Source organism: Salvelinus namaycush, chromosome 3 (genome assembly GCF_016432855.1).
Source record: "Salvelinus namaycush isolate Seneca chromosome 3, SaNama_1.0, whole genome shotgun sequence".
In the NCBI taxonomy this organism is placed as follows: domain Eukaryota; kingdom Metazoa; phylum Chordata; class Actinopteri; order Salmoniformes; family Salmonidae; genus Salvelinus; species Salvelinus namaycush.
Window position 1 is genome coordinate 89,414,819 of NC_052309.1, and position 21,469 is coordinate 89,436,287.

The window sequence follows — 21,469 nt, forward strand, 5'->3', positions numbered from 1 at the left end:
TTGTATAAATCCCCAGGTTGTATAAACTATATAAATCCCCAGGTTGTATAAACTGTATAAATCCCCAGGTTGTATAAACTGTATAAATCCCCAGGTTGTATAAACTGTATAAATCCCCAGGTTGTATAAACTGTATAAATCCCCAGGTTGTATAAACTGTATAAATCCCCAGGTTGTATAAATCCCCAGGGTGTATAAACTGTATAAATCCCCAGGTTGTATAAATCCCCAGGGTGTATAAACTGTATAAATCCCCAGGTTGTATAAACTGTATAAATCCACAGGTTGTATAAACTGTATAAATCCCCAGGGTGTATAAACTGTATAAATCCCCAGGTTGTATAAATCCCCAGGGTGTATAAACTGTATAAATCCCCAGGTTGTATAAATCCCCAGGGTGTATAAACTGTATAAATCCCCAGGTTGTATAAACTGTATAAATCCACAGGTTGTATAAACTGTATAAATCCCCAGGGTGTATAAACTGTATAAATCCCCAGGTTGTATGAATCCCCAGGGTGTATAAACTGTATAAATCCCCAGGTTGTATAAATCCCCAGGGTGTATAAACTGTATAAATCCCCAGGGTGTATAAACTGTATAAATCCCCAGGTTGTATAAACTGTATAAATCCCCAGGTTGTATAAACTGTATAAATCCCCAGGGTGTATAAACTGTATAAATCCCCAGGGTGTATAAACTGTATAAATCCCCAGGTTGTATAAACTGTTTAAATCCCCAGGTTGTATAAACTATATAAATCCACAGGTTGTATAAACTGTATAAATCCCCAGGTTGTATAAACTGTATAAATCCCCAGGGTGTATAAACTGTATAAATCCCCAGGTTGTATAAACTGTTTAAATCCCCAGGTTGTATAAACTATATAAATCCCCAGGGTGTATAAATCCCCAGGTTGTATAAACTGTATAAATCCCCAGGTTGTATAAATCCCCAGGGTGTATAAACTGTATAAATCCCCAGGTTGTATAAACTGTATAAATCCACAGGTTGTATAAACTGTATAAATCCCCAGGGTGTATAAACTGTATAAATCCCCAGGTTGTATAAATCCCCAGGGTGTATAAACTGTATAAATCCCCAGGTTGTATAAATCCCCAGGGTGTATAAACTGTATAAATCCCCAGGGTGTATAAACTGTATAAATCCCCAGGTTGTATAAACTGTATAAATCCCCAGGTTGTATAAACTGTATAAATCCCCAGGGTGTATAAACTGTATAAATCCCCAGGGTGTATAAACTGTATAAATCCCCAGGTTGTATAAACTGTTTAAATCCCCAGGTTGTATAAACTATATAAATCCACAGGTTGTATAAACTGTATAAATCCCCAGGTTGTATAAACTGTATAAATCCCCAGGGTGTATAAACTGTATAAATCCCCAGGTTGTATAAACTGTTTAAATCCCCAGGTTGTATAAACTATATAAATCCCCAGGGTGTATAAATCCCCAGGTTGTATAAACTGTATAAATCCCCAGGTTGTATAAACTATATAAATCCCCAGGTTGTATAAACTATATAAATCCCCAGGTTGTATAAACTGTATAAATCCCCAGGTTGTATAAACTGTATAAATCCCCAGGTTGTATAAACGGTATAAATCCCCAGGTTGTATAAACGGTATAAATCCCCAGGTTGTATAAACGGTATAAATCCCCAGGTTGTATAAACGGTATAAATCCCCAGGTTGTATAAACGGTATAAATCCCCAGGTTGTATAAACGGTATAAATCCCCAGGTTGTATAAACGGTATAAATCCCCAGGTTGTATAAACGGTATAAATCCCCAGGTTGTATAAACTGTATAAATCCCCAGGTTGTATAAACTGTATAAATCCCCAGGTTGTATAAACTGTATAAATCCCCAGGTTGTATAAACTATATAAATCCCCAGGTTGTATAAACTATATAAATCCCCAGGTTGTATAAACTGTATAAATCCCCAGGTTGTATAAACTATATAAATCCCCAGGTTGTATAAACTATATAAATCCCCAGGTTGTATAAACTGTATAAATCCCCAGGTCGTATAAACTATATAAATCCCCAGGTTGTATAAACTGTATAAATCCCCAGGTTGTATAAACTATATAAATCCACAGGTTGTATAAACTATATAAATCCCCAGGTTGTATAAATCCCCAGGTTGTATAAATCCCCAGGTTGTATAAACTGTATAAATTCCCAGGTTAATAAACTGTATAAATCCCCAGGTTGTATAAACTGTATACATCCCCAGGTTGTATAAACTATATAAATCCCCAGGTTATATAAACTATATAAATCCCCAGGGTGTATAAACTATATAAATCCCCAGGTTGTATAAACTATATAAATCCACAGGTTTTCCTTAAATCTTGGTTGGAGGATTATGTATTTTCTGCTGATTCTGTGAATATTCCAATCAGGATATATGGAATTTTGTGGAAACCCCTGATATACTGACTGGTTTATCTGGTACACCTGCATCCTTCATCTGGACAGAGACAGCAAGGAATCCCCCACTAAAACATCTCACTAACACACAGGAGAACGATGAGACTTAGGTCAGCCTGTCTGGGGACATCATGTAACAACTAACAACATGATGTGCCCGCCCACACATACACACACTACGTCAACTATAGTGAGGCATGGAGAGAGGCAGACAGAGACTACGTCAACTATAGTGAGGGATGGAGAGAGGCAGACAGAGACTACGTCAACTATAGTGAGGGATGGAGAGAGGCAGACAGAGAGACTACGTCAACTATAGTGAGGGATGGAGAGAGGCAGACAGAGAGACTACGTCAACTATAGTGAGGGATGGAGAGAGGCAGACAGAGAGACTACGTCAACTATAGTGAGGGATGGAGAGAGGCAGACAGAGAGACTACGTCAACTATAGTGAGGGATGGAGAGAGGCAGACAGAGAGACTACGTCAACTATAGTGAGGGATGGAGAGAGGCAGACAGAGAGACTACGTCAACTATAGTGAGGGATGGAGAGGCAGACAGAGACTACGTCAACTATAGTGAGGGATGGAGAGCAGAGACTACGTTAACTGTAATGAGGGATGGAGAGAGGCAGACAGAGAGACTACGTCAACTATAATGAGGATATATGGTATATATATATATACTGATATACTGACTGGTTTATCTGGTACACCTGCATCCTTCATCTGGACAGAGACAGCAAGGAATCCCCCACTAAAACATCTCACTAACACACAGGAGAACGATGAGACTTAGGTCAGCCTGTCTGGGGACATCATGTAACAACTAACAACATGATGTGCCCGCCCACACATACACACACTACGTCAACTATAGTGAGGCATGGAGAGAGGCAGATAGAGAGAGACTACGTCAACTACACTGCTCAAAAAAATAAAGGGAACACTTAAACAACAAGTGTTCCCTTTAGTGGCCTGCTGGAGGGCATTTGCAGGGCTCTGGCAGTGCCCCTCCTTGCACAAAGGCGGAGGTAGCGGTCCTGCTGCTGGGTTGTTGCCCTCCTACGGCCTCCTCCACGTCTCCTGATGTACTGGCCTGTCTCCTGGTAGCGCCTCTATGCTCTGGACACTACGCTGACAGACACAGCAAACCTTCTTGCCACAGCTCGCATTGATGTGCCATCCTGGATGAGCTGCACTACCTGAGCCACTTGTGTGGGTTGTAGACTCCGTCTCATGCTACCACTAGAGTGAAAGCACCGCCAGCATTCAAAAGTGACCAAAACATCAGCCAGGAAGCATAGGAACTGAGAAGTGGTCTGTGGTCACCACCGGCAGAACCAGTCCTTTATTGGGTGGTGTCTTGCTAATTGCCTATAATTTCCACCTTTTGTCTATTCCATTTACACAACAGCATGTGAAATTTATTGTCAATCAGTGTTGCTTCCTAAGTGGACAGTTTGATTTCAAAGAAGTGTGATTGACTTGGAGTTACATTGTGTTGTTTAAGTGTTCCCTTTATTTTTTTGAGCAGTGTATATCTTTCCTCTCTCACCTCTCCATGTTAACAGAGAAGCCAGTCTCCAGGTCTTTCCTCTCTCACCGCTCCATGTTAACAGAGAAGCCAGTCTCCAGGTCTTTCCTCTCTCCGTTATAAAACTGAACTGATCATTATTCATCAGGGGTCTGTCACTGAGCAGAGGGCTGACACACACACACACACTTTGGTTCGGTTCTCACTCAGTCAGAGAATCCAGTGTTTAGCGAGAATGGAGAATGAATGACACACAAAAGCAGAAAGACATTCATGAATGAATCGGGCTTGTATACCTGTGTCCTCTATCTGTCGTGTTATAACACGAGGACGTAACCTGGGTGTCGTGTTATAACACGAGGACGTAACCTGGGTGTCGTATTATAACACGAGGACGTAACCTGGGTGTCGGGTTATAACACGACGGCGTAACCTGGGTGTCGCGTTATAACACGAGGACGTAACCTGGGTGTCGCGTTATAACACGAGGACGTAACCTGGGTGTCGCGTTATAACACGAGGACGTAACCTGGGTGTCGCGTTATAACACGAGGACGTAACCTGGGTGTCGCGTTATAACACGACGACGTAACCTGGGTGTCGCGTTATAACACGAGGACGTAACCTGGGTGTCGCGTTATAACACGAGGACGTAACCTGGGTGTCGCGTTATAACACGAGGACGTAACCTGGGTGTCGCGTTATAACACGAGGACGTAACCTGGGTGTCGCGTTATAACACGAGGACGTAACCTGGGTGTCGCGTTATAACACGAGGACGTAACCTGGGTGTCGCGTTATAACACGAGGACGTAACCTGGGTGTCGCGTTATAACACGAGGACGTAACCTGGGTGTCGCGTTATAACACGAGGACGTAACCTGGGTGTCGCGTTATAACACGAGGACGTAACCTGGGTGTCGCGTTATAACACGAGGACGTAACCTGGGTGTCGCGTTATAACACGAGGACGTAACCTGGGTGTCGGGTTATAACACGACGGCGTAACCTGGGTGTCGCGTTATAACACGAGGACGTAACCTGGGTGTCGCGTTATAACACGAGGACGTAACCTGGGTGCCGTGTTATAACACGAGGACGTAACCTGGGTGTCGCGTTATAACACGAGGACGTAACCTGGGTGTCGCGTTATAACACGAGGACGTAACCTGGGTGTCGCGTTATAACACGAGGACGTAACCTGGGTGTCGCGTTATAACACGAGGACGTAACCTGGGTGTCGTGTTATAACACGAGGACGTAACCTGGGTGTCGCGCTATAACACGAGGACGTAACCTGGGTGTCGCGTTATAACACGAGGACGTAACCTGGGTGTTGCTTCTAGGGGCAGCAGGTAGTCCTCTCTCTCTCTACCCCCCTACCTCTCTCCCTCTACCCCCCTACCTCTCTCTCTCTCTACCCCCCTACCTCTCTCCCTCTACCCCCCTACCTCTCTCACTCTACCCCCCTACCTCTCTCACTCTCCCCCCCCCCCCCCACCTCTCTAAATCTCTCTAGCGTGGCAGATATCCTAGCTGTTAGAGCGTTTGGCCAGTAACTGAAAGATCACTGGTTCCAATACCCCCAGCAGACAAGGTGAAAAATCTGCCGACGTGCCCTTGAGCAAGGCACTTCACCCCAATTTCCTCCAGGAGTACCGTGCTACTATGGTTGACCCTGTAAAACAACACATTTCTCTGCACCTATCAGGTGTATAAAAATACATTCTAGGAATGACGGGGCGAGTGTAGATTACAGGCGCTCAGTGATGATGCAACAACAGACAGATATAGGTTGAAATGTACGGACCGCTGTCAGAGAGTCATGTGACTGGCTCACATCTGACAACAATGTGTGGACCGCTGTCAGAGAGTCATGTGACTGGCTCACATCTGACAGCAATGTGTGGACCGCTGTCAGAGAGTCATGTGACTGGCTCACATCTGACAGCAATGTGTGGACCGCTGTCAGAGAGTCATGTGACTGGCTCACATCTGACAACAATGTACGGACCGCTGTCAGAGAGTCATGTGACTGGCTCACATCTGACAGCAATGTACGGACCGCTGTCAGAGAGTCATGTGACTGGCTCACATCTGACAGCAATGTACGGACCGCTGTCAGAGAGTCATGTGACTGGCTCACATCTGACAGCAATGTGTGGACCGCTGTCAGAGAGTCATGTGACTGGCTCACATCTGACAGCAATGTGTGGACCGCTGTCAGAGAGTCATGTGACTGGCTCACATCTGACAGCAATGTACGGACCGCTGTCAGAGAGTCATGTGACTGGCTCACATCTGACAGCAATGTGTGGACCGCTGTCAGAGAGTCATGTGACTGGCTCACATCTGACAGCAATGTGTGGACCGCTGTCAGAGAGTCATGTGACTGGCTCACATCTGACAGCAATGTGTGGACCGCTGTCAGAGAGTCATGTGACTGGCTCACATCTGACAACAATGTGTGGACCGCTGTCAGAGAGTCATGTGACTGGCTCACATCTGACAGCAATGTGTGGACCGCTGTCAGAGAGTCATGTGACTGGCTCACATCTGACAGCAATGTGTGGACCGCTGTCAGAGAGTCATGTGACTGGCTCACATCTGACAACAATGAGACAACACACGTTACCAGTCCTATCAGTCTAGCCACTCTCCCTACAGCATGACCCTATGAGACAGTGACATCCACTGTGTGTGTGTGTGTGTACATACTAACCCATGTCTGGCCCACTGTTCTCCATGAAACCAGGACAGAGAGAAATCCCTCTGGGAACTAACTACAGATGGAAACACTACTACCACATCCCGTGTACAGACAAGCGGAATACTTCCTGTTTTCAGGACACAGATTAAGCCTAGTTCAATTTACATTCTCCATCAAGAATGCTTCTTAGTCCTAAACTAGTGTTCATCTGTGACCCCCCCCCAAAGTTTAATTCAGAATGATACTGACCGACTACATAGTTATGATCATTTAACCTCTGACCTTCAGGCTGCATAGCGCTAATGCTAAAAGTGACAGTTAAATATAGTTCCATCATCTTTGTCATGGCCCCTGTAGAGACGCTACAGCATCTATACATCAGATGTGTATTCAGATCTACTGAGGCAGAACAGGACAGAGGGAGAGTGCAGGGTGTATGGAAAGCCTGAGATACTTACTCACTGAGAGGCCAGAGACAAGATTCCTCTACTGTAGTTCCTACACTCTAACTAACACACTGTAATCCAGAATATTATCATCGCACTGTAATCCTAAATATTATCATCGCACTGTAATCCAGAATATTATCATCGCACTGTAATCCTGAATATTATCATCGCACTGTAATCCAGAATATTATCATTGCACTGTAATCCAGGATATTATAATCGCACTGTAATCCAGAATATTATAATCGCACTGTAATCCAGAATATTATAATCGCACTGTAATCCAGAAAATTATCATCGCACTGTAATCCAGAATATTATCATCGCACTGTAATCCAGAATATTATCATCGCACTGTAATCCAGAATATTATCATCGCACTGTAATCCAGAATATTATCATCGCACTGTAATCCAGAATATTATCATCACACTGTAATCCAGAATATTATCATCACACTGTAATCCAGAATGCATATGTTATTGTCTTGTGAAGGCTGTCTGAATTCTGGCCAACAGTATGTTGTTTCATCTCCCATCTCCCTGTTTCTGTCTGTTTAGAAATGTTGATCCTGTAGATTTATCAGAAGAAACTGTGTCACCAAGCAGAAGAAAAGCCTTTCCATTAAATGGAAGGTTGTTTCTCCTCCCACAATGTCACAATGGATTGTGGGAATGTCAAGTTATATATCACTAGATTTGATTAAGGGTACTGTGATGAAGGGTATACTGTGATGAAGGGTATACTGTGATGAAGGGTATACTGTGATGAAGGGTATACTGTGATGAAGGGTATACTGTGATGAAGGGTATACTGTGATGAAGGGTATATTATGGAATACTATACAACAAAAGGTGTCTATATTGAAAACATGCCCACGTCAGGGGAGATATCTATTTAGGCTACTTCTATCTGCTGGGCTGCTCAGTCCTGGCCCTGGGGCGTCTGCTGTACTGCTGTCACTCTGGCCACCTGAAACCAATAATGAATGTTTCACTAAGATCCCAAAGCTGAGTGGGGTGTGTTGGGGCGCTGCAGGGCCGTCCCCTAGGGGCAGGACGGGGCGATCCAGCTATAGTGTGTGAGAGTACAAAGAGCTCTACAGTACTATTAGACCTATGATATGAATTACAGCCCTCCAAAAAGTTATACTGTTGACCCATCTGTCCACAGAACATTCTTCCACGAGTCTTGATGTTGATCCAGGTGTTTTTTTGGGGGCAAACTTGAGTTAACTTTTTGGACGACATGGGTCTCAAACACTGCATTCCACAGTAAGAACCTCACACCAACGGTCCAGCATGGGGCTGGTAGTGGGATGGTTTGGAGAAGCTTTGCTGCCTCAGGACCTGGACCACTTGCCTTAATTGGAAGGAACCATGAATTCTGCTCTGTGTCAGAGAATTCTGCTCTGTATCAGAGAATTCTGCTCTGTGTCAGAGAATTCTGCTCTGTGTCAGAGAATTCTGCTCTGTGTCAGAGAATTCTGCTCTGTGTCAGAGAATTCTACAGGAGAATGTCAGGCCAGCTGTCTTTGAGCTAAAGCTGAAGCTGGTTGATGCAGCAAGTCAATGATCCAAAACACAATCAAGTCTACTGCTGTAACTCAGACTGACCTTGTGCAAGAGTTGGAATGCAAAAGGATGCAAATGAGGCCACACACAGATGTTTCTGGGTTGAGGCTTTTCCTTGTAAAACACCAGCGGTGATGAGAAGAGCTGCTGTTGAGGTTAGTTCTCTCCAATTCTTTCAACTAGCTAAACGACACGCCACAGGACCCCACCACTCCACCCAATCCCCTGTGGCGGTGATTAACACAACAACCACCTGTTAAGCACTTTGTGATAAAGGGCTTTATAAAATAAAATGTGATTCATTGGACAACAACAGCCTGTAACTATAGGAACGGTCCTGGGAGAGGACACTGTAGCTACAGAACCGGTCCTGGGGAGAGGCCACTGTATCTATAGGAACAGTCCTGGGAGAGGTCACTGTATCTATAGGAACAGTCCTGGGAGAGGTCACTGTATCTAAGGGAACGGTCCTGGGAGAGGTCACTGTATCCATGGGAACAGTCCTGGGAGAGGTCACTGTATCTAAGGGAACGGTCCTGGGAGAGGTCACTGTATCTATAGGAACAGTCCTGGGAGAGGTCACTGTATCTAAGGGAACGGTCCTGGGAGAGGTCACTGTATCTAAGGGAACGGTCCTGGGAGAGATCACTGTATCTAAGGGAACGGTCCTGGGAGAGGTCACTGTATCTAAGGGAACGGTCCTGGGAGAGGTCACTGTATCTAAGGGAACGGTCCTGGGAGAGGTCACTGTATCTATAGGAACAGTCCTGGGAGAGGTCACTGTATCTAAGGGAACAGTCCTGGGAGAGGTCACTGTATCTAAGGGAACAGTCCTGGGAGAGGTCACTGTATCTATAGGAACAGTCCTGGGAGAGGTCACTGTATCTAAGGGAACGGTCCTGGGAGAGGTCACTGTATCTATAGGAACAGTCCTGGGAGAGGTCACTGTATCTAAGGGAACGGTCCTGGGAGAGGTCACTGTATCTATGGGAACGGTCCTGGGAGAGGTCACTGTATCTAAGGGAACGGTCCTGGGAGAGGTCTCTGTATCTATAGGAACAGTCCTGGGAGAGGTCACTGTATCTATAGGAACAGTCCTGGGAGAGGTCTCTGTATCTATAGGAACGGTCCTGGGAGAGGTCTCTGTATCTATAGGAACGGTCCTGAGAGAGGTCACTGTATCTATAGGAACAGTCCTGGGAGAGGTCACTGTAGCTATAGGAACGGTCCTGGGAGAGGTCACTGTATCTATAGGAACAGTCCTGGGAGAGGTCTCTGTATCTATAGGAACGGTCCTGGGAGAGGTCTCTGTATCTATAGGAACGGTCCTGGGAGAGGTCACTGTAGCTATAGGAACGGTCCTGGGAGAGGCCACTGTAGCTATAGGAACGGTCCTGGGAGAGGTCTCTGTATCTATAGGAACAGTCCTGGGAGAGGTCACTGTAACTATAGGAACGGTCCTGGGAGAGATCACTGTAGCTATAGAAACGGTCCTGGGAGAGGTCACTGTATCTATGGGAACGGTCCTGGGAGAGGTCACTGTATCTATGGGAACGGTCCTGGGAGAGGCCACTGTAGCTATAGGAACGGTCCTGGGAGAGGCCACTGTAGCTATAGGAACGGTCCTGGGAGAGGACACTGTAGCTATAGGAACGGTCCTGGGAGAGGACACTGTAGCTATAGGAACGGTCCTGGGAGAGGTCACTGTATCTATAGGAACGGTCCTGGGAGAGGCCACTGACACAGTAGCTCTAGTGTTGTGTAATCACTGCTAGTGGGGTGGGGGTTATTATTATGGAACACTGCAGATAGTAATACTGAACAGAGAGGTTCGACAACACAGAGAGAGAGGTCTTCATAACCTGTGATACTGAACAGAGAGGTTTGACAACACACACACACACACACACACACACACACACACACACACACACACACACACACACACACACACACACACACACACACACACACACACACACACACACACACACAGAGAGAGAAGTCTTCATAACCTGTGTATATATTTCTACTTGTTTATGAAGGATGCAGCAGTATGGCAAGCAGCTACAGAGCCCCAGAAACAGGAAGAGGTAACATCAAAGCTCTGAGATAAACACAGCTAAAATCCAGGAAACATCCCTTACCCCAGGATACTTCAACTGGTGACTATCATCCCTTACCCCAGGATACTTCAACTGGTAACTATCATCCCTTACCCCAGGATACTTCAACTGGTGACTATCATCCCTTACCCCAGGATACTTCAACTGGTAACTATCATCCCTTAACCCAGGATACTTCAACTGGTAACTATCATCCCTTACCCCAGGATACTTCAACTGGTAACTATCATCCCTTACCCCAGGATACTTCAACTGGTGACTATCATCCCTTACCCCAGGATACTTCAACTGGTGACTATCATCCCTTACCCCAGGATACTTCAACTGGTAACTATCATCCCTTAACCCAGGATACTTCAACTGGTAACTATCATCCCTTACCCCAGGATACTTCAACTGGTGACTATCATCCCTTACCCCAGGATACTTCAACTGGTAACTATCATCCCTTACCCCAGGATACTTCAACTGGTAACTATCATCCCTTACCCCAGGATACTTCAACTGGTAACTATCATCCCTTACCCCAGGATACTTCAACTGGTAACTATCATCCCTTACCCCAGGATACTTCAACTGGTAACTATCATCCCTTACCCCAGGATACTTCAACTGGTAACTATCATCCCTTACCCCAGGATACTTCAACTGGTAACTATCATCCCTTACCCCAGGATACTTCAACTGGTAACTATCATCCCTTACCCCAGGATACTTCAACTGGTAACTATCATCCCTTACCCCAGGATACTTCAACTGGTAACTATCATCCCTTACCCCAGGATACTACAACTGGTAACTATCATCCCTTACCCCAGGATACTACAACTGGTAACTATCATCCCTTACCCCAGGATACTTCAACTGGTGACTATCATCCCTTACCCCAGGATACTTCAACTGGTAACTATCATCCCTTACCCCAGGATACTTCAACTGGTGACTATCATCCCTTAACCCAGGATACTTCAACTGGTAACTATCATCCCTTACCCCAGGATACTTCAACTGGTGACTATCATTCCTTACCCCAGGATACTTCAACTGGTAACTATCATCCCTTACCCCAGGATACTTCAACTGGTAACAATCATCCCTTAACCCAGGATACTTCAACTGGTGACTATCATCCCTTACCCCAGGATACTTCAACTGGTAACTATCATCCCTTACCCCAGGATACTTCAACTGGTGACTATCATCCCTTAACCCAGGATACTTCAACTGGTAACTATCATCCCTTACCCCAGGATACTTCAACTGGTGACTATCATTCCTTACCCCAGGATACTTCAACTGGTAACTATCATCCCTTACCCCAGGATACTTCAACTGGTAACAATCATCCCTTAACCCAGGATACTTCAACTGGTAACTATCATTCCCTTACCCCAGGAAACTTCATCTGGTAACTATCATCCCTTACCCCAGGAAACTGGGGTATAAAGACAGAGCTCTCAGAGTGCCCCCATAAAGACAGAGCTCTCAGAGTGCCCCCATAAAGACAGAGCTCTCAGAGTGCCCCCATAAAGACAGAGCTCTCAGAGTGCCCCCATAAAGACAGAGCTCTCAGAGTGCCCCCATAAAGACAGAGCTCTCAGAGTGCCCCCATAAAGACAGAGCTCTCAGAGTGCCCCCATAAAGACAGAGCTCTCAGAGTGCCCCCATAAAGACAGAGCTCTCAGAGTGCCCCCATAAAGACAGAGCTCTCAGAGTGCCCCCATAAAGACAGAGCTCTCAGAGTGCCCCCATAAAGACAGAGCTCTCAGAGTGCCCCCATAAAGACAGAGCTCTCAGAGTGCCCCCATAAAGACAGAGCTCTCAGAGTGCCCCCATAAAGACAGAGCTCTCAGAGTGGTGTCTACGGTGTTGTGATCATTGTGTAACATCAAAATGAGACGTTACATGACTCTGTAAAAGGTGTAACATCAAAGAGAGACGTTACATGACTCTGTAAAAGGTGTAACATCAAAGAGAGACGTTACATGACTCTGTAAAAGGTGCTAGATCAACAGCACTGCACTACAGGTTCAACTCAGTTCCTCCAGCCCAACCCCTGGGATGTTCAGTTTCCTCTATTCGAGCCTTCCCACACGTCATCCCAGTCTGTCCCCGTCTGTCTCTGTAGGGACTTGGAGAATGCTGGTCAATGTGTAAGAGATATGGGCAGCATCCCAAATGGCACCCTATTCCCTATATAGTGCACTACTTTTGACCAGGGCCTATGAGGCTAAAGTAGTGCACTCCTATTCCCTATATAGTGCACTACTTTTAACCAGGGCCTATGAGGCTAAAGTAGTGCACTAAATAGGGAATAGGCAAGGTGCCATTTGGGAACACATTCATGCTGTCAGAAGTTGAAGTGGATCTGTACTGGCTGTACTGAAGCCTTCGTGGAGCCAGTGATCCCACAACAACATTCCCACCCACATGTTCTAGGCTGTGACCTACAGTAACCTGACAGACTCAAAAAACATCCCTAATGACACCTGTGCCCTGTCTAAAGCACTACTTTTCCTATTGACATCCTTACGACGCATTGTAACCACATTATGATGCATCACACAGAGATCCTATACAAGTAGTTCTTGTTATTCATTATAATGGGACTATACCTGCCAACTCTGGACTAAGAGATAATAGATAACCTTAAAGTAAAAGTGTTACCGGGCTTTTGTTATGCAAATCAATCCTCGCCGCTTTTAGAACCAGAATAAACTGCCTGCCACTGGGCGCTATCAGAAGAGCACTGCGCTGTTGCACAACAACTGTAGTGCCTCATGAACCGGTTCCGACTGGATCCGTCTGGATCCCTTCCGCAGAGAAGAGGCAAGAAGAATCGAGTCTGCCTGTCTGCAGCAGACTACTAGAGCGCAGAGTAAAAGCGACAATGCGAAATGACCATCTTTTCTCTAGGCTGCATAGGACAGCAGCGCTGCAGTGTAGTGACGTTATAGACTAGTAGCTATCTGGCAGCGCAGTTGACCTATTCACTAACTAGAAAGCCTACCTACTCTACTCTATTGTATTGGTAACTAGGATATAGGCAAAAGCGCGCACGTCAAGACAGAAAGTGTCCAGAGTCATTGCTAACTAAGTGCAGATGTGTCTTGCAAAGACGATTGAAAAGCGGCTTTATGAGCCATACAACAGCTAGCGCAGTAGCGCGGTGGGTTCGACATGTCACCTGTCTGTGCGTCCTAGTGTGTGCAGAGTTATTTGGTGGTTTGTGTGTGTGTGTGTGTGTGTGTGTGTGTGTGAGAGAGAGAGAGAGCGAGAGACACAGACAGGTGACAGTGCATAGGGGAACTCACCGAGGCTTCACCCGGTACCGCTGGGAGCTTGGTGTCCGCTTGGGTCGTGCGGTAAAACTGTCTGGCTGAAACACTTGATGTAAAAACGGTGGAGACGCGAACTGGAAGGATGAACAGAAAGACTGCCTTTAAATTATCAATCAGAATCTGTCCGTTTTGCTGGGAGGAGGCGGGTCCACGGGCAGGCTGACTGCGGCTCAGCCAATAGCAGAAGCCGAAGTAGTCAAAAGGAACTAATACTGACCAATGAGCGACGTGGCTTCCCAGTTCAGCGGAACTCCAGACGATCCATCGAAGCGAATCATGTCATCCACGTTCACGAAGTATCAGTTTCACAGAACAGTGTCAATGTAGCGGACTGGCTAAACATGAACCAGTCAATGATAAAACTAGGAAACGTTATATTGGACTCATAAACGGATTTTGTCTTGTTATGTCAGAGTCTCAGAGAGCATGCCGTATAACAACCTAGTTTAAATGACTGATAGGCATGGATAAAATGTAGACCTATGTGATTGACATACCTTTGCTCCTAGTCAATCATTCACGACGCGTATCAACATTTGCCTAACAAGTTACTGGCTACAGTAGCCTATTGACAGCTTTTCAGATGACACCCTAGTCTTCACTCTCCGGATATCTACTGCAGCCCTCATCCTCCACATACAACATCCGTTATGTCAGTCACATTCTGTTAAAGGTCCCTAAAGAACACACATCCCTGGGTCGCTCGTCTTTTCAGTTCTCTGCAGCTAGCGACTGGAACGAGCTGCAACAAACACTCAAACTGGACAGTTTTATCTCAACACTCTTACTGACAGTTGTGGCTGCTATACTTGATGTATTGTTGTCTCTACCTTCTTGGCCTTTGTGTTGTTGTCTGTGCCCAATAATGTTTGTACCCTGTTTTGTCCTGCTACCATGTTGTGCTGCCGCCATGTTGTTGTCATGTGTTGCTGCCATGCTATGTTGTCGTCTTAGGTCTCTCTTTATGTAGTGTTGTGTTGTCTCTCTTGTCGTGATGTGTGTTTTGTCTTATATTTAATTACATTTATTTTTAATCCCAGCCCGTCCCCGCAGAAGGCCTTTTGGTAGGCCGTCATTGTAAATAAGAATTTGTTCTTAACTGCCTAGTTAAATAAAGGTTAAATAAGTACAAATACAATTCTGATCTATCAGAACATAACATGAAACGGGACATTTCTATGTAACTGTTGGTGAATGCACATTGTCAGCAACACACATGCACAGACAATCAAAACACATCTGGTCACACACACAACAAGCTCAAACAACCAATGGTGGAAAAAGTAGCCAGTTGTCATACTTGAGTTAAAGTAAAGATACTTTAATAGAAAATGACTCAAGTAAAAGTGAATATCACCCAGTAAAATACTACTTGAGTAAAAGTCTAAAAGTATTTGGTTTTAAATATACTTTAAGTATCAAAAGTAAAAGTATAAATCTTTTCAAATTCCTTATATTAAGCAAACCAGACGGCACCATTTTCTTGTTATTTTAATTTATGGATAGCCAGGGGCACATTACATCAGTCAGACATCATTTACAAACTAAGCATTTCTGTTTAGTGAGTTTGCCAGATCAGAGGCAGTAGGGATGACCAGGGATGTTCTCTTGATAAGTGTGTGAATTAGACCATTTTCCCATCCTGTTAACCATTCAAATGTAATGAGTACTATTGGATGTCAGGGAAAATATATGGAGTAAAACGTTTTTACAAAATCTTTAGGAATGTAGTGAAATAAAAGTAAAAGTTGTCCAAAATATAAATAGTAAAGTACAGATACCCCAAAACTACTTAAGTATTACTTTCAAGTAGTTGTACTTAAGTACTTCACACCACTACAAACAACCAACCATTTAATTTCCATTTGACATGTTATCTAAGACCTAAAATCAGTAAAATGTCATCACCTGATAGGCTGCTCTGACTGTAGAGGACAACACCTGATAGTCTGCTCTGACTGTAGAGGACAACACCTGATAGGCTGCTCTGACTGTAGAGGACAACACCTGATAGGCTGCTCTGACTGTACAGGACAACACCTGATAGGCTGCTTTGACTGTAGAGGACAACACCTGATAGTCTGTTCTGACTGTAGAGGACAACACCTGATAGGCTGCTCTGACTGTAGAGGACAACACCTGATAGGCTGCTCTGACTGTAGAGGACAACACCTGATAGGCTGCTCTGACTGTAGAGGACAACACCTGATAGGCTGCTCTGACTGTACAGGACAACACCTGATAGGCTGCTTTGACTGTAGAGGACAACACCTGATAGGCTGCTCTGACTGTAGAGGACAACACCTGATAGGCTGCTCTGACTGTAGAGGACAACACCTGATAGGCTGCTCTGACTGTAGAGGACAACACCTGATAGGCTGTTCTGACTGTAGAGGACAACACCTGATAGGCTACTCTGACTGTAGAGGACAACACCTGATAGGCTGCTCTGACTGTAGAGGACAACACCTGATAGGCTGCTCTGACTGTAGAGGACAACACCTGATAGGCTGCTTTGACTGTAGAGGACAACACCTGATAGGCTGCTCTGACTGTAGAGGACAACACCTGATAGGCTGCTCTGACTGTAGAGGACAACACCTGATAGGCTGTTCTGACTGTAGAGGACAACACCTGATAGGCTACTCTGACTGTAGAGGACAACACCTGATAGGCTGCTCTGACTGTAGAGGACAACACCTGATAGGCTGCTCTGACTGTAGAGGACAACACCTGATAGGCTGCTCTGACTGTAGAGGACAACACCTGATAGGCTGCTCTGACTGTAGAGGACAACACCTGATAGGCTGCTCTGACTGTAGAGGACAACACCTGATAGGCTGCTCTGACTGTACAGGACAACACCTGATAGGCTGCTCTGACTGTAGAGGACAACACCTGATAGGCTGCTCTGACTGTAGAGGACAACACCTGATAGGCTGCTCTGACTGTACAGGACAACACCTGATAGGCTGTTCTGACTGTAGAGGACAACACCTGATAGGCTGCTCTGACTGTACAGGACAACACCTGATAGGCTGCTCTGACTGTACAGGACAACACCTGATAGGCTGTTCTGACTGTAGAGGACAACACCTGATAGGCTGCTCTGACTGTAGAGGACAACACCTGATAGGCTGCTCTGACTGTAGAGGACAACACCTGATAGGCTGCTCTGACTGTAGAGGACAACACCTGATAGGCTGCTCTGACTGTAGAGGACAACACCTGATAGGCTGCTCTGACTGTAGAGGACAACACCTGATAGGCTGCTCTGACTGTAGAGGACAACACCTGATAGGCTGCTCTGACTGTAGAGGACAACACCTGATAGGCTGCTCTGACTGTAGAGGACAACACCTGATAGGCTGCTCTGACTGCAGAGGACAACACCTGATAGGCTGCTCTGACTGTAGAGGACAACACCTGATAGGCTGCTCTGACTGTAGAGGACAACACCTGATAGGCTGCTCTGACTGTAGAGGACAACACCTGATAGGCTGCTCTGACTGTAGAGGACAACACCTGCCTGACATTGTTCTGACTGTAGAGGACAACACCTGACTGACATTGTTCTGACTGTAGAGGACAACACCTGACTGACATTGTTCTGACTGTAGAGGACAACACCTGACTGACATTGTTCTGATGGTAGAGGACAACACTATTTGACTACTCTCCACTCCTTCAGCTCTATAGGACCAGGGCCCGTCTCAGAGTAGAAGTGATGATCTAGGATCTGTCCATATCATCTTATTCATTATCATTTAAAAAGGTCAAACTTATCCTAGATCAGCAGTCTTACTCTGAGACGTTTTGTGGATACGGGTCCTGGGTTCAGAATACTGTTCTCTACAGTCCTACTGCATAACACAAACCCACTGTTCTCTACTGCATAACACAAACCCACTGTTCTCTACAGTCCTACTGCATAACACAAACCCACTGTTCTCTACTGCCCTACTGCATAACACAAACCCACTGTTCTCTACAGCCCTACTGCATAACACAAACCCACTGTTCTCTACTGCATAACACAAACCCACTGTTCTCTACAGCCCTACTGCATAACACAAACCCACTGTTCTCTACTGCATAACACAAACCCACTGTTCTCTACAGCCCTACTGCATAACACAAACCCACTGTTCTCTACAGCCCTACTGCATAACACAAACCCACTGTTCTCTACTGCATAACACAAACCCACTGTTCTCTACAGTCCTACTGCATAACACAAACCCACTGTTCTCTACAGCCCTACTGCATAACACAAACCCACTGTTCTCTACAGCCCTACTGCATAACACAAACCCACTGTTCTCTACAGTCCTACTGCATAACACAAACCCACTGTTCTCTACAGCCCTACTGCATAACACAAACCCACTGTTCTCTACAGCCCTACTGCATAACACAAACCCACTGTTCTCTACAGCCCTACTGCACAACACAAACCCACTGTTCTCTACTGCATAACACAAACCCACTGTTCTCTACAGCCCTACTGCATAACACAAACCCACTGTTCTCTACTGCATAACACAAACCCACTGTTCTCTACAGCCCTACTGCATAACACAAACCCACTGTTCTCTACAGCCCTACTGCATAACACAAACCCACTGTTCTCTACTGCATAACACAAACCCACTGTTCTCTACAGTCCTACTGCATAACACAAACCCACTGTTCTCTACAGCCCTACTGCATAACACAAACCCACTGTTCTCTACAGCCCTACTGCATAACACAAACCCACTGTTCTCTACAGCCCTACTGCATAACACAAACCCACTGTTCTCTACAGTCCTACTGCATAACACAAACCCACTGTTCTCTACAGTCCTACTGCATAACACAAACCCACTGTTCTCTACTGCCCTACTGCATAACACAAACCCACTGTTCTCTACAGCCCTACTGCATAACACAAACCCACTGTTCTCTACAGTCCTACTGCATAACACAAACCCACTGTTCTCTACAGCATAACACAAACCCACTGTTCTCTACAGCCCTACTGCATAACACAAACCCACTGTTCTCTACAGCCCTACTGCATAACACAAACCCACTGTTCTCTACAGCCCTACTGCATAACACAAACCCACTGTTCTCTACAGTCCTACTGCATAACACAAACCCACTGTTCTCTACTGCATAACACAAACCCACTGTTCTCTACAGCCCTACTGCATAACACAAACCCACTGTTCTCTACAGTCCTACTGCATAACACAAACCCACTGTTCTCTACTGCATAACACAAACCTACTGTTCTCTACAGCCCTACTGCATAACACAAACCTACTGTTCTCTACAGCCCTACTGCATAACACAAACCCACTGTTCTCTACAGCCCTACTGTATAACACAAACCCACTGTTCTCTACAGTCCTACTGCATAACACAAACCCACTGTTCTCTACAGCCCTACTGCATAACACAAACCCACTGTTCTCTACAGTCCTACTGCATAACACAAACCCACTGTTCTCTACAGTCCTACTGTATAACACAAACCTACTGTTCTCTACAGCCCTACTGTATAACACAAACCCACTGTTCTCTACTGCATAACACAAACCCACTGTTCTCTACAGTCCTACTGCATAACACAAACCCACTGTTCTCTACAGTCCTACTGTATAACACAAACCCACTGTTCTCTACAGCATAACACAAACCCACTGTTCTCTACAGTCCTACTGCATAACACAAACCCACTGTTCTCTACTGCATAACACAAACCCACTGTTCTCTACTGCATAACACAAACCCACTGTTCTCTACAGTCCTACTGTATAACACAAACCTACTGTTCTCTACAGCCCTACTGCATAACACAAACCCACTGTTCTCTACAGTCCTACTGCATAACACAAACCTACTGTTCTCTACAGCCCTACTGTATAACACAAACCCACTGTTCTCTACTGCATAACACAAACCCACTGTTCTCTACAGCCCTACTGCATAACACAAACCCACTGTTCTCTACTGCATAACACAAACCCACTGTTCTCTACAGCCCTACTGCATAACACAAACCCACTGTTCTCTACAGTCCTACTGCATAACACAAACCTACTGTTCTCTACAGCCCTACTGCATAACACAAACCCACTGTTCTCTACAGCCCTACTGCATAACACAAACCCACTGTTCTCTACAGTCCTACTGCATAACACAAACCTACTGTTCTCTACAGCCCTACTGTATAACACAAACCCACTGTTCTCTACAGCCCTACTGCATAACACAAACCTACTGTTCTCTACAGCCCTACTGCATAACACAAACCCACTGTTCTCTACAGCCCTACTGTATAACACAAACCCACTGTTCTCTACAGCCCTACTGCATAACACAAACCTACTGTTCTCTACTGCATAACACAAACCCACTGTTCTCTACAGTCCTACTGCATAACACAAACCCACTGTTCTCTACTGCATAACACAAACCCACTGTTCTCTACAGCCCTACTGCATAACACAAACCCACTGTTCTCTACTGCATAACACAAACCCACTGTTCTCTACAGTCCTACTGCATAACACAAACCCACTGTTCTCTACTGCATAACACAAACCCACTGTTCTCTACAGTCCTACTGTATAACACAACCCCACTGTTCTCTACAGTCCTACTGCATAACACAAACCCACTGTTCTCTACAGCCCTACTGCATAACACAAACCCACTGTTCTCTACAGTCCTACTGCATAACACAAACCCACTGTTCTCTACTGCATAACACAAACCCACTGTTCTCTACTGCATAACACAAACCCACTGTTCTCTACTGCATAACACAAACCCACTGTTCTCTACAGTCCTACTGCATAACACAAACCCACTGTTCTCTACAGTCCTACTGCATAACACAAACCCACTGTTCTCTACAGTCCTACTGCATAACACAAACCCACTGTTCTCTACAGTCCTACTGCATACACAAACCCACTGTTCTCTACTGCAACACAAACCCACTGTTCTCTACTGCATAACACAAACCCACTGTTCTCTACAGTCCTACTGCATAACACAAACCCACTGTTCTCTACAGTCCTACTGCATAACACAAACCCACTGTTCTCTACTGCATAACACAAACCCACTGTTCTCTACTGCATAACACAAACCCACTGTTCTCTACAGTCCTACTGCATAACACAAACCCACTGTTCTCTACAGTCCTACTGCATAACACAAACCCACTGTTCTCTACTGCTAACACAAACCCACTGTTCTCTACAGTCCCTA

The 21,469-nt window shown here is 45.3% G+C and overlaps 1 protein-coding gene across 2 annotated transcripts in view; it reads right to left on the reverse strand.

Moving 5' to 3' along the window:
• Positions 1–14,625, reverse strand: part of LOC120041970 (4-aminobutyrate aminotransferase, mitochondrial-like) — a 65,909-nt gene extending 51,284 nt beyond the window's left edge. The window contains exon 1 of one of the 2 annotated variants that reach the window (XM_038986847.1): positions 14,171–14,625. The gene's annotated coding sequence lies outside the window, so the exon portion shown is untranslated. Of the gene's footprint in view, positions 1–13,523; positions 13,607–14,170 lie in introns of those variants that run through there. The other variant, XM_038986856.1, reaches the window with a different exon arrangement.
• Positions 14,626–21,469: the final 6,844 nt, after the last annotated feature.